Source organism: Mobula birostris, chromosome 5 (genome assembly GCF_030028105.1).
Source record: "Mobula birostris isolate sMobBir1 chromosome 5, sMobBir1.hap1, whole genome shotgun sequence".
Classification (NCBI taxonomy): Eukaryota; Metazoa; Chordata; class Chondrichthyes; order Myliobatiformes; family Myliobatidae; genus Mobula; species Mobula birostris.
This window is the reverse complement of record NC_092374.1, coordinates 109,724,790-109,740,041: the sequence shown is the minus strand read 5'-3', so window position 1 is coordinate 109,740,041 and position 15,252 is coordinate 109,724,790. Positions and strand designations below refer to the sequence as shown.

At 43.4% G+C, this 15,252-nt stretch overlaps 1 protein-coding gene across 1 annotated transcript in view; it reads left to right on the top strand.

Moving 5' to 3' along the window:
• LOC140198396 (contactin-associated protein-like 5) overlaps positions 1-15,252 on the top strand; it is a 1,159,251-nt gene that overhangs the window by 989,341 nt on the left and 154,658 nt on the right. The window lies entirely within an intron of this gene.

Here is a 15,252-nt window from a genome sequence, read left to right as displayed (position 1 = left end):
CTGCACCTTTCCTCATTCCCTGTCACGCCCACTGTTGAAATTGAACACACACGAGGTCATTACACACGCATCATACATGCCGGCGCAGGAAGATCAACTTCTCGAGCTTGCAAATGACGACGGGCTGAAATCATTGCTTCCATTTCCAACATATCTCTGTGAAGCAGAGTTTTCTGCAATGAATGCAACAAAAACTAAACTGCGGAATAGATTGGACACAAGGAACCCCCTTCGAATATCGCTGTCTCCTGCACCGTCTTGTTGCAGGAAAACAAGCCCAGGGCTCCCACTGATTCAGCGATATTAGTGTGTTGCAATGATTTTATATGATCATACAGGGAAAATATGCGCTGTGTGTTTAATGTCCAAACGTTACTTAAAATGTTATGATGCTATTGACTTATCATCTATATTCCGGTCGTGATTAACACCCCTGCCCCCGGTCGGCCGGTCTGCAAGAATATTGTCAATATTAAACTGGTCCGCGGTGCAAAAAATGTTGGGGACCCCTGCTAAGTAGACCTATCAGTTTTCTCTGTGGGCAGGCTTTGCAGTCGACCTCAAAAATAATGACAGTGTTGCTCGCTGCACTGTTTGCAACATTGACTTTTCTATTGCCCATGGTGGGTTAACATGTAAAAGACATGTTGAGGTGAGTTTAACAGGTTTCATTCGTTCATTAGCATAGCTAACATTATTTAAACTAGCTGGCTAGCTGCTAAGGAGCTACGCTATTGATGTCCCACATGATGAGGCCAAACTCCCTGTAGACTTGCTTAAATTTGTAATAGAATAAACATGATAATATAATATAAGTACATATTTTAATGTCACATTTTCTGCATATACCCAACTTGGTTTGCAGATTGGACAAAATCACTAAACAAAGTATTACATACACCCTTGGAGGTCGACTGGGGGTGCGGGGGGAAGGGATATGGGGTTGCAGGGGCGGGGGTGCTGCCTCCCTGAAATGAGTTTTTGCAGGGTGGGATGTCTGGGAACATTAGCAGGAGTGACAGCAGAACAGCAATGGCTGGAGGTTCTGGGAACAATTCAGAAAACACAGGATAAATACATTCCAAAGAAGTATTTTAAAAGCAGGATGATGCAATCGTGGCTGACAAGCGAAGTCAAAGCCAACATAAAAGCCAAAGGGAGGGCATATAATACAGCAAAAATTAGTGGGAAGTTAATGGACTAGGAAGCTTTAAAAAAGTCGGAAAGAGGGAAAAGATGGAATACAGAGATAAGCTAGCCAATAATATGAAAGAGTATACCAAGTTTCTTTAGATATATAAAGTGTAAAAGAGAGGTGAGAGTAGATATTGGACTACTGATAAATGACACTGGAGAAGTAGTAATAAGGGGCAAGGAATGGCGGATGAACTGAATACTGAATAAGTATTTTGCTTCAGTACTTTGCTGTGGAAGACACAAATAGTATGGTGCAAATTCATGAGTGTCAGGGGGCAGATGTGAGTGAAGTTACCATTATTAGGGAGAAGGTTCATGGGAAACTGAAAGATCTGAGGTAGATAAGCCACCCGGACCAGATGGTCTACACCCCAGGGTTCGGAAAGAGGTGGCTAAAGAGATTGTGGAAATGATCATTAGTAATGATCATTAGTAATGATCTTTCAAGAATCAAGAGATTCTGGCATGGTTCTAGAGGACTGGAAAATTACAAATATCACTGCACTCTTTAAGAAGGGAGAGAGGCAGAAGAAAGAATATTATAGGCTAGTTAATCTGACCTCAGTGGTTGGGAAGATGTTGGAGTCGCTTGTTAAGCATGTGGTTTTACTTGAAGGCACATGATAGAATAAGCTGAAGTCAACATGCTTTCCTTAAGGGAAAATCTTGTCTGACAAATTTGTTGGAATTCTTTGAAGAAATAACAAGCAGGATAGAAAAAGGAGAATCCGTGGATATTGTGTACTTGGATTTTCAGAAGGCATTTGACAGGTGCTTAATAAGTTAAGAGCCCATAGTACTAAAGGAAAGGTACTAGCATGGATAGAGGATCGGCTGATTGCTAGGAGACGAAGAGTAGGATTAAAGGGAGCCATTTCTGATTGGCTGCGGGTGACTAGTGGTGTTCCACAGGGGTCTGTGTTGGGACCGCCTCTTTTTATGTTATATATCAATGATTTGGATGATGGAATTGATGGCTTTGTGGCCAAGATTGCGGATGATACAAAGATAGGTGGAGGGGCAGGTACTCTCAAGGAAGCAGAGGGGCTGTAGAAGCACTTAGATAGATTAGGAGAATGGACAAAGAAATGGTAGATGTAGTATAGTGTCAGGAAGTGCATAGTCATTGACTTTGTTGGAAGAAGTAAAAATACAGACTATTTTCTAAATGGAGAGGAAATTCAAAAACCTGAGATATAAAGGGACTTGGGAGTCCTCATGCAGGATGCCATAAAGGTTAATTTGCATGTTGAGTTGGTGGTGAGGAAGGCAAATGTAAGGTTAGCATTGATTTTGAGAGGACTAGAATATAAAAGCAAGGATTAATGATGAGGTTTTATATGGCACTGGTGAGGCCTCACCTGGAGTATTCTGGGCAGTTTTGGGCCCCCTATCTAATAAGGGATATGCTGACATGGGAGAGGGCCGAAAGGAGATTCAGGAAAGTGGTTCTATGATTGAAAGGCTTATCATGTCAGGAGCGTTTGATGGCTCTGGGCCTGTACTCACTGAAAATCAGAGGAATGAGGGGGGATGTCATTTAAAACCTATCAAATCTTCAAAGCCTTGATAGAGTGGATGTGGCAGGATTTTTCCTATAGTGCGGGAATTTAGGACCAGAAGACACAGCCTCAGAATAGAGGGAAGGCCGTTTAGAACAGAGATAAGGAAGAATTTCTTTCACCAGAGAGTGGTAGATCTGCAGAACTTGTTATCTCAGCTAAGTTATTGTCATTCATTCTCATTCATTCTCTCTCCCGCTCTCCCTCTCTCCCTCTTTCCCTGTCTCTCTCTTTCCCCCCTTCTCTCTCTCTTTCTCTCTCTCTCTCTCTCTGTGCACTTTGTGATATTAACCTTTTGTTCAATTCCTGGATTTACACACCAACATCATTCTTTCCCTGTTCATACACAAACTGTAGGTACAGTCAGTGGAGGGGAGGCTGGTTTGGAGAAAAGGTCAGTGAGTGAAAAGCTCTTTTAAAGACGTAAACACGAGGAAATCTGCAGATGCTGGAAGTTCAAGCAACACACACAAAATGCTGGTGGAACGCAGCAGGTCAGGCAGCATCTATAGGAAGAGGTACAGTCGACGTTTTTGGGCCGAAACCCTTCATCAGGACTAACTGAAAGAAGGGATAGTAAGAGATTTGAAAGGGGGACGGGGAAGAGGAGATCCGAAATGATAGGAGAAGACAGGAGGGGCAGGGATGAAGCTAAGAGCTGGAAAGTTGATTGGCAAAAGGGATACAAGGCTGGAGAAGGGAGAGGATCATGGGACGGGAGGCCTAGAGAGAAGGAAAGGGGGAGGGGAGCACCAGAGGAAGATGGAGAGCAGGCAAGGAGAGATTGTGAGAGGGACAGAGAGAGAGAGAGAAAAAAAAAAGAAATAAATAAATAGATAGATAGATAGATAAATAAAGGATGGGGTAAGAAGGGGAGGAGGGGCATTAACAGAAGTTAGGGAAATCAATGTTCATGCCATCAGGTTGGAGGCTTCCCAGACGGAATATAAGGTGTTGTTCCTCCAACCTGAGTGTGGAAGTTATGGAGAATTATATGTTGGACCCGGAGGCTGGTGGGGTGGTAAGTGAGGACAAGGGGAACCCTATCCCTAGTGGAGTGGTGGGTGGATGGGGTGAGAGCAGATTGTGTGAAATGGGAGAGATGCATTTGAGAACAGAGTTGAGTTTTAAAGAACTTTTAAAGAGTTTTAAAGAACAGTTCTTTTAAAGAACTGGCTTTTGTGACATACAGTACATAAAATTTGGCTGTGTGAGCAGTGCATGTGACCAACTCCAACTGAAGTTTGACCAAGGCTTTTTATGCTGATACGCTGTATGTATGGCAACAGTTTTTCTGAAAGAGAACTTTTGGACCTTCCCTGTCTAGCTCTGGGAAGAAGCTGCCCATCTTGGTAGTAGAAGGTACACAGAAGAGAAATGCTGCTGTCCATGGTGATGTTCAAGTTCAAATTCATTGTCATTCAACCATACAAATATATGCTGCTACTCTGAATGAAACAGTATTCCTCTGGGACCAAAGAACAACACTGAGCATATATAGTTATGATAAAACATAATACAGTCAGGAAATAATACCAGCACAAGTCCCTGAGTGACATGGCCTGAAGATTGACAGGTTGCCATGAAGTGCGAGGTGCATGTTTATGTAAGACTGTATAATGTTACTGGCACTGTTATAATCAAACAAGTGACCAGTGGAGCTTGGGAGTGTGTCTGTGAGCTGGGGAATGGGGGGGGTAGGACATTCAGACCAGGTGTACATGTGTGCTGATTGGCAGCAGAGTATTAAGAAGTCTCACAGCCTGGGGGATGAAGCTGTTACCCAGACTGAGCGTTCTGGTTCTTATGCTGCCATACCTTCAGCCTGATCGCAGGAAATCAAAGAAATTGTGGGGAGTTTCAGAGGGTTTTTTTTGACAATGCTGGAGATGCTGTTTCTGCAGCACAGGGATTGTGGTTATCTTATCAATTAAGTACTTTTGCTTGTTAGTTCATATAACTGGCTATTCTCCAGTAAATGGGTAAAAGAGAAGAATATATATAAACATGTTAGTGTCTCTGTAGGCCTGTACTTGGTGGAGTTTAGTAGAATGAAGGGGGGGATTTCCTTGAAACCTATCAAATATTGAAAGGCCTGGATAAAATGTATGTGGAGAGGATGTTTCCTACAGTGAGGGAGTCTAGGATCAGAGGCACTGACTCAGAAGAGAGGGACATCTATTTAGAACATGAATTGAGAAGGAAATTCTTTCGCCAAAGAGTGGTGAATCTGTGGAATTCATTACCATGGATGGTTGTAGAGGCTAAGTCACTGAGTATATTTAAAGTGAAGAGTTGATAGGTTCTTGATCAGTTAAGGCATCAAAAGTTACAGAGAGAAAGCAGGAGATTAGGATTGAGAGGGTTAATAAATCAGCCATGACGGAAAAGTGGAGCAGACTTGATGGGCTGAATAGCCCAATTCTGCTCTTATGTTTTATTGTCTTTGGTCTTATGGTTTTATGGTGCTGCCCATACATTGAAATAAAGATAGTGAGATAGCACTCCCATTGTGCCCTAAATGGTGTAGACAGAATTAATTCACATGGAGTACGGAGTGCATCTTTAGAGCAAACTTGATCACAAGCTGACGGTGACAGTGGAGTCACTTGATCCAGAACGGATGCTCCCCAATCCAAACTAGTCATTATTCAAATACAGTTTCTTATCAACATAGTTTCCCATGTCGGACTCTGAAGTTTTTGATCCAAAGTTCTTTCAGAAGCCTGGGACAAGCTACAAATCTTGTTGTTTCATGATCAGTGTATTCAGAGTTGATAGAACAAAGGAAAGTTGAACAGACAGTGATAGAGGTCTACTAAGCAAAGAGAGAGACAAAGAATAAGAATATCATAGATTAGATTATGAGGACACACAGTCCTCTTTTATTGTCATTTAGTAATGCATACATTAAGAAATGATACAATGTTTTTCCAGAAAGATATCACAGAAACACATGACAAACCAAGACTGAAAAACTGACAAAAACCACATAATTATAGCATATAGTTACAACAGTGCAAAGCAATACCGTAATTTGATAAGAACAGACCGTGGATTCTCAAAGTTTCTTGAAAGTCCCGTCACCTCACGCAGATGGTAAACCTCCAGCACAGCAAACTTGCTGATGCAGCATCCCGGAAGCATCCAACCACAGTCCGACTCTGAGTCCGTCCGAAAACTCTGAGCCTCTGACCAGCTCCCCGGCACTGATGCACCGAGCACTATCTCCGCCGAGTGCTTCGACCCCGGCCCCAGCAACAGGCAGCAGGCAGGGCCGAGGATCTGGGGCCATCCCTCTGGAGATTCTTGATCGCACAGTAGCAGCGGCAGCGGAGCAGGCATTTCAGAAGTTTCTCCAGATGTTCCTCTGTGCTTCTTCACGTCTGTCTCTATCAAATCAGGATTGTGCACGGCATCCTATTTCATAGATACAATATCAATTCGGAACGTCCGCATGCACTGTGTCGCACCGCCATCTTCTCCTCCCTCTACCTTGCAATGCCTTGAATACAACACTCTTTATCTCTCTACTCCATCAGTGCTGTGTGTAAGTAAAGTAAGCCTTTTGCACTGATAAATTTTAGCCTTGTGTCCGTTGGATTAGGATGTAGAATTATGATTTCCCTTGTATTTGTAGTTTAACTCTGCTCTGCATGCTTATAATTGTGATAAAATCACCTACAATACATATGTTCAATTGTTCAGTAAATTTTCTATTAATTATAGTCAGCTGATTCTGTATTTTGTACAAGTTTCTCAGTTTTCTGCAGCAGATATTTGAATCTGTCTATTTGATAGGTTATATTTTTATCAAAGGAATCTGGTTTGTCCCTAGTTTGAGTATGAGTTGGCTTCTCTTTCTTCCTCTACATTTCTTTCTTTCTTCTTTGTTCTTGTGACACTTAATAAAATGGCTGTAACCACCAAGATTTATGCCAAATTCTTGACTTGCAAACAATATTGCCAGAGTAATGTAACGTAACACACACAAACACACACACACACACACACACACACACACACACACACACACACACACACACACACACACACACACCCCTACCTACCTACCTGGCAGGATTCAGGTCAGGCAACATCTACAGGAGTATTACCAGATCACCAATATCATCAGATCCAGCATGTGCTACATGAGCTGTGTGCAAGTCCCTATTTACCTTCCATGTAAAATGATAAGCTTCTGCCTTTGAATCTACAGGATAGTTGTCATGTCAGGTTTACTGTCCTTCACTGTAGCCTTCAACTTGTGGTTCGGACTGTCTGAACCAGGTCCAGTTACCCCTCTTTGGTACCAGCACTACAAAGTCCTAATATATCCCCTCTGATAGAGCTTTCCATAGGACCAAGTTTAAGTTAATTGTCATTCAACAGTGTTCCTCCAGGGCCAAGGTGCAAAACACATTACCACCTGTCGCACACTGTATGAGGCACATATAGCAGCACATATAGTTACCATACCAGCAAAAACCTACAGTCACAAAAAAAAACAATAAAGCCCAAGTCCCTGAGTGTCATTGCCTGTAGACTGGTGGAGCATGTGTGATGTTGTTCTAGAGCCATATTTCTGCAAGAACAAGCTGCAGATGAATGCAACTCAGCTTGTCTCCCATTGAGTGAACACTGGACAGCAGCACCGACAAGAGGGGCAAGTCCCAACCCATGCCTCTGCTCTCTCCCACACCACCTCCAGCATCTCCTCCACTGGGCAGCTGCAACAAGTGACCCCACAGCACGAGGGGCTCCTCTGCGCAACAACCAGGGTCACACGGCTTCCCTGTTATCAGTCTCGCCAATGAACTAGACTTGCAACTAAGCCCATAAGACTTAGGAGCAGAACCAGGCCATTCAACCCATCGAGGCTTCTCTGCCATTCCATCAAATCTGATTTACTTTCCCTCTTAACTCCATTCTCCTGTCTTCTTCACATAACCTTTGATGCCTTTACTAATCAAAAACCTATCAACCTTCACTTTAAAGATACCCAATGATTTGGCCTCCACAGCCATCTGTGACAATAAATTCCACAGATTAACCACCGTCTGTCTGAAGAAAACCCTCCTCATCTCTGTTCTAAAGGGACATCCTTCTATTCTCAGGCTGTGCACGTTGATCCTAGACTCTCCCACTATAGGAAACATTCTCACCACATCGACTCTATCTTGGCCTTTCAATATTTGATAGGTTTCAATGAGAACCCCCTCATTGTCCTGCTGTCTTCCCTCTGATAGAGCTGTCACACTGTTCCCTGCTACAATGGCTTTGTCTGGTACTTTGTCAGCAATGACAAGGTTGACAGCTCTCTTGTCTCTCTGTTTGAAAGCTTCTTGCCAGAGGTATGAGCACGGAAAACCTATTCTGACACTTCACTGGTGAGAAGCTGCTGTTGGAGGTGCTATTAATTGGACAAGGCATTAAACAGAACCTTTCTCTCTTCAGTCGATTGACATAAAGAGATTCCATTGGGACATTCTGAAGAGGAACCATGTCCTGTCCAATATTTAACTCTAATCACATCATGGAGAAAGGACAGAGCAACTGTGTATTGCCTCATTGCACCTTATCAAAGTTTGTTTTTCGGAATTTGACTGCCATGTTCCTTACATTTAAACAGTGACCATATGTCTAAAGTTAGCCGGCTGGTACTGTAGTGGCATCAGCGCCAGACTTTGGATTGAAGGCTCCCGAGTTCGAATCCCTTGCACACTTTCCACCCGTGCTGGGTTGTGCGTTGAGCTAGCAACCTGGCCTCGTAAAAATAAGAAAGCCTACTAAAAAAGCGCCATCATGATGCCGTCCTGATGACTCCACTCGGAGTTAGAGCTTTCTTCTTCTTCTTCTTCTATATGTCAAAAGTGCTTCACTGGCTAGATATCATTTTGGCATGCTCTGAGGTCATATATTCAATATCTATTGAATTTAGATAGACTATATTGCTCTCTGTTTAATATCTTCATATTGTGGTAAAGCATTAAGTATTGCGTATCTCTGCATTTAAATGTTTTCATTTAAATGATACCATTATTGGTATCAAATTTAACATTGTAAAATGATAAATCATCATAGCTTTCACTGTGAGTTCCAAATCTTTGAGCCACTTTGCCCCAGAGTGATGAGACTGTTAACATTATATATATTATGTATATATAAAATACTGTTAACATTATATATTATAATCTATATACTATAGATTATGGAAGGCAGCCAAAATCTCAAAATTTTGAGATGAAGAAGGTTGTGTGGATTCAGAATTCACTTGTTCACGGGAAAGTTGGTGGTTTTCTGGATGGTGTCAAAGGATGTCTTAGGTTACAATGGAATATTTATAGGATGCAGAGCTGAGCTGAGAAGTGGCTGATAGATTTGAATCTGAAGTAAAACACTTCAGTAGGTCGAACTTGGAGGTAGAGTAGAGGGCTCATAGCAGGAGTCTTAGCAGTGTGGGAAAGCAGAGGGATCTTCGGGCCCATGTTCACAGATCCTTCAAAGTTGTTGGTTACGAAGGCATTTAGTGTGTTGGACTTCATCAGTCCGGAGGTGGTGGGGGGGGGGGGGTTGCGGTTTGAATTCAATAGCCGTGATGTAATGTTGCAGTTCTGTAAAACCTGGTTAGGTGCCACAGAGTATTGTGTTCAGTTCTGGTCACCTCATTATAAGAATGATGTGGAAGCTTTAGAGTATGTCTCCCAGGATGCTGCCTGTCTAGTGAAGAAAGGTTGAGCCAGCTAGGGCTTCTCTCTTTGGGGTGAATAAGAATGAGGTGTACAAGATGCTAAGAGGCATAAATTGAGTGGACAGCCAGTGTATTTTTCCCCAGGGGTAGAAATTGCTAATATGAGAGGGCACAGTTTCAGGTGATTGGAAGGAAGTATAGAGGGATGTCAGAGGTAAGTCTGTTATACACTGAGTATTTTTTTACAGGAATGCTAAGTGTTTGGAACAAACTGCCCAAGGTGGTGATAGGGTTATGTGGGAAAGGACTGTCAGAATGATCTTGGAGAGGGTTAAAGGGTCGTTACAACATTATGGGCCAAAGGCTATGTTCCATGTTCTATAAAGGTGCTGATGGAAAATAATCACCCACAATCTTACTGAAAGACAGAGTATGTTCAAATCATCTTTTCCAAGTCTGTCCTCCAGTCAAGGCTTCATCATTTGCATTTTGTGCTAATGCTTGCATGATTTCAATAAATCAGTAATGTTTGTTTCCTTCGTCTAAATATAAAAACGTTCTGGGATGATCGTCCACTCTTTCCTTGGTGCTCCGGAAAATGAACGGCGTGATTGAGTCATAACTCTCTCCTTGAAGTACTTTGTTTTCATAAAGGACATGCTGCCAATTATAAAAAATCCAGTTTACACCAGATAATTAATGTGAATATAATGAATCGTAGAACACTCTCAATCAATCTTTATTGGATATCAAATTAATTAAGACTGTATTACCATTAGTCTGTTCCCCCTTGATTAATAACATAAGTTATGAAGTTGCTTCAGATTGCGTGAAATTTTGTTTTAATCATGTTTTGAATCTGTGCGTTCCTATGAAGGCTGACACTCGATACTCATTGCTTGATGAGTATTGTCAAGGACGCCCACCATCGAGGCTATGCTCTCTTCTCATTGCTGGAGGCACAGGATCCTCAGGACACACACCACTGGTTCAGGAACAGTTATTACCTCTTGAACCAGAGGGGATAACTCAAATTCACTTGCCTCTTCACTGAACTGTTTACTGAACCCATTGACTTACTTTAAATGACTCTTCTTCTCAGCTTCTTGATATTTATTAATTATTATTTCTTTTTCTATCCTTCTTTTCATACTTGCAAAGTTTGCTATCTTTTGCACATTGGTTGTTTGTCCATCCTGTTGGGTGTGATCTTTCATTGATTCTATTGTGTTTCTCGCATGCACTGTGAATTCCTGCAAGAAAATATATCTCAGGGTTGTATATGGTGACATGTATGTACATTGATAATAAATTTACTTTGAAGTTGTTACACTAACGTGGCTGACGAATCTTCGAGCAGCAGAAAATTCATTGATCGGTCACTTGAGGGTAGCTTAGTCTACCTTTTGGTAATTGGTTTGTCATGGTCACATGCACTGAGATACAGACAGATAATTCCAAACAGAGGTATGTTGAAGTTGTACAAAAGGAAAACAAAACAGAGTACAAAACTTGGGGGAGTTAAGGACCAGAAGGCACAATCTCAGAATAAAAGGATGTCCCTTTAAAATAGAGATGAGCAGGAATTTCTTTAGCCAGGGGATGTTGAATCTGTGGAATTCAAGATTTTTCTTTAATGCCATTTCTAGTGTACAAGTGTGGAGAACAAAATAATTGTTACTGTGGATTCAATGCAGCACAAAGAAAAGCAGATGAATAGAAAACACAGAATAAAACCCTAATACAAAAACACACAATAACTATAAATACATAAGATTGCTAAGGCATGTAGATTGATTGTATGTCCATGAAGTGATGCAAGGTACAGGAGTGTCCATACATCAGGATGTGATAAAGTGATGTTGATTGGGGTTGTAGAGGGGAGGGGAAAATGGAGATGATGTTTATTAACCTTACTGCTTGGGGAAAGTATCTGTTTTGTGAGTCTGATGGTCCTGGAGGGAAAGCTACATTGTCCCACTTCCATCAGACAGGAGGAGGCTGACAGTCCATAAGTAATGTTGGTGGGATCCTTCATGACATTGTTGGCCTTTTACTGGCTCTTTTTTGTCTATACCGTATGTCCTTGGTGGCATGTACGCTGCTGCCAATGAAGTATTTTAACTACCTGTTGTAGAGCCCAACTGTCTGCCACAGTGCAGTTTCTGTACTACAGAGTGATTCAGCTTGTTAGGATGCTCTCCATGTACATCTGTAGAAAGTCATGAGTATTGGTGTGCAGTAACCAACTCTTCAGCCTCCTCACAAAGTAGAAGCATTGGTAGGCTTTTTTGACTGTGGATTATGTGTTCTGGGATCATCAAAGGTTGTGCAATATCTGCACTCAGAACTTTGAAGCTCTTCACAGTTTCCACAGTTGTGCAACTGATGTGAAGAGGGGTGTGAATGTTGTGGAGTCTCCTGAAATCGATACCAATTTTCTTTGTTTTGTTGATAGAGGACCAGACCCCCTGTCCGTGCAGGCCTTGTTGATGAGCCCCACCACTGTTACCAACAAGGTTATGGTCACCAATACCATAAACTTTCTGGCTAGCACAGTGCTGCCTAGATATTCTACTATTCCCTACTGCAGATGGATGTTAATATTTTTCTATTCAAATATACTCTTGCAACTTACCAGTTATAGATACAATAAATCCCATGAATATCTTTTGATACATTTTGAAAAGAATGTTATCATTTTTTGGAGATCCCATTTTTTTGGAGTTGCTATTAAATTCAGTGAACTTTATGTGATAACCAACAATTTCCTTTGCATATATACACTATCAAGTTCTATCACAATCTTCTGTGATATAATCTATCAGACATGCCAGATTTTTTTCCTGGGTGATTTCTTTTTCCACGATTCCAGCCCATACCTTGTAATTTTAATAGAATTTTCAGCATCAGTTGTGCAAACTAGTGTGAAATGGTGATTGAAAACTTTTACCTTGCCGTTAAGCTTCCAACAGAAGGGGGAAGTAGGCGAGGGAAGCCGGGTAAGGGGGGCCACCACTGGACTGTAGTCTCTGATAAGTCGGCAGTAGAAGTTTGCAAACCCCAGAAATCGTTGAAGTTATTTACGTGTCGTGGGTCAAGGCCATTCTTCCACTGCCCAGATCTTCTCGGGGTCTGCTCTTACCTGCCCGCTCTCAATGATATAGCCGAGGAAGCTGACCGAAGGAAAGTGAATCTCACATTTCTTCGCCTTCACAAATAACTGTTTTTTCCCCCACAGTCTCTGGACAACTTGACGGACATGGTGAACGTGTTCTTGGGGGGTGCTAGAAAATATCAGGATATCATTGAGGTAAACGAATAGGAACCGATTAATAAAATCCCTCAGTACATCATTGACTAGGGCTTGAAAAACGGCGGGAGCATTGGCGAGGCCAAACGGCATGACCAAATATTCGAAGTGGCCCAGAGGTGTATTAAAGGCAGTCTTCCAATTGTCCCCCTCCCTCATCCTGACTAGATGGTAGGCGTTACAAAGGTCCAGCTTTGAGAAGATGGTGGCTCCATGCAGTGGTTCAAAAGCCGAACTAATGAGGGGTAGAGGGTACTTATTCTTAACTGTTATACTGTTTAGGCCTCTGTAATCAATACAAGGATGAAGTGACCCATCCTTCTTTTCTACAAAGAAGAAACCGGCGCCTACCAGGGAGGATGAAGGTCTGACAATGCTCACCGCAAGGGACTCATTAATGTATTTCTCCAGGGCCTCTCTCTCTGGTCGGGAGAGGTTAAAAAGGTGACTGGTGGGTAGCGAGGCCCCAGGGAGAAGGTCGATAGCACAATCATATGGGCAGTGTGGAGGCAGGGAAAGGGCCCGTTGTTTACTGAATACCTGTCCAAGGTCATGGTATTCTGTGGGGACTCGGGACAAATTGAGGGGTTCCGGGACTGGCAGGGTTGCAGTAGCTTCCCTGGGAGATGGGGCTGACTGCAGACAGTTGGCGTGGCTCTATTCAGCTATCTTCCCAGTGGACCAGTCGACGTGGAGATTGTGTTGGGTCAGCCATGGATACCCTAGAGCTACCAGGGCTTGAGGTGAATGAAGGAGACTGAATCGTACCTCCTCCCGATGGTTGCCAGATAGGATCAAGGTCAGGGGCAGCGTACAGTGGGTCATCCGAGCCAGCAGTTTTCCGTCCAGTGCCCAGGCCTCCGGGGGGTAGTTAGTGGCTCACGAGGTATTACAGCCTGGGCGGCTATGTCTTCATCCAGCAGATTGCCCTTGGCAGCGGAATCCAAAGTGGTTAGGGACAGGGACAGGGACAGGGACTGTTGTTGCTAATTCACGGTAGCCGGGATCTGCATCCGGGTTTGGGGAACAGAAGGGAGCATCATCTGACTCACCAGACCAGTAGGAGTGGGAGCTCTGCGAGGAACAGAGGGGTGAGAGGGGTTAGTGCTGGTAGAAGTCCTCCATCCTGATCAAAAAGGCGCAACAGTGCCTTTATTTCCTGCGGAGCATGAAGAAAGCTCACCTCTGTCCCAGGATACTGACGGACTTTTACCGCTGTACCATTGAGAGCATACTCACCAACTGCATCTCAGTGTGGTATGGTAATTGTCCTGTATCAGACTGCAAAGCACTCCAGCATGTGGTGAAAACTGCCCAGTGGATTATCGGCACCCAATTGCCCACCATTGAGAACATCTACCATAAACGCTGTCTGGGCAGGAAGAAAAGAAAATCAGGGATGCATCTCACACTAACCATGGGCTTTTTACTCTCCTCCCATCCGGTAGGTGCTACAGGAGCCTCCACTCCCGCACCAGCAGGCACAGGAAGAGCTTCTTCCCTGAGGCTGTGACACTGCTGAACCTCTCATCACAGCGCTAAGCAGTAGTGCACCCATATTGTACTGTCTCAGTACTTTTATATTTGTGTGCTGTAGCACTTTTTTTTATTCGCAGTTATTTTGTAAATAACACTATTCTTTACACTTCTGGTCAGATGCTAAATGCATTTCATTGGCTTTGTATCTGTACACGGCACAATGACAATAAAGTTGAATCTAATCTAATCTAAGCTGGTAAAATGGGACATGGTTTGACCTGAGGAGCGGGCTGACTGGTCTTTTCTCTCAGACGCTTTCGAAGTCGATTATCTAGCCTGGTGGCTAGAGAGATCAGAGTCCAGGCTGTCCGTGTCATCCCTCGCTGCCAGTTCATCTTTTATCTTATCTGAGAGGCCCTCTCGGAACACCTCCCATAGGGCCTTGTCGTTCCACCCTGAGTCAGCCGCTAAACTTCGAAACTCGATGGAGTACTTCACTAGGCTCTGCAAACCTTGGCAAAGAGTCAGCAAGCGCCTTGCAGCGTCCTTACTGTGAATGGGCTGTTTGAAGACCTTTCTCATTTCAGAGACGAAGGAGGGGAAGGAGGAACAGATCTCTGGTCAGTTATCCCAATTCATGGTGGCCCGTGCCAAGGCATCCCCTCGTAACAGCCCCATGATGTACTCGTTCTTTGATCTATCCAAAGCGTACATACGTGGCTGTAGCTCAAAGACCAAGGAGCATTGTAGTAAGAAGGCCCGGCACCTCCCTAGGTCTCCAGCGTAGGGTTCTGGCTCAGGTACATACAGCTCTTGAGGGGATTGTGTTGCCGATCCCAGGGGCGTAGCCATCCCTGGCTGTGCAGTTTGGGCAGTCAGGGTTCTTGGAGGGGACGGAGTAAGGGAAGCAGATACCCAGTCCACTTGTTCACTGACCTTCCTCACATTCGTGGACAGCATACGGACGTTTTCCATGACCTTCCTGAGCAGTTGGTTGTGGGCGCCCAGTA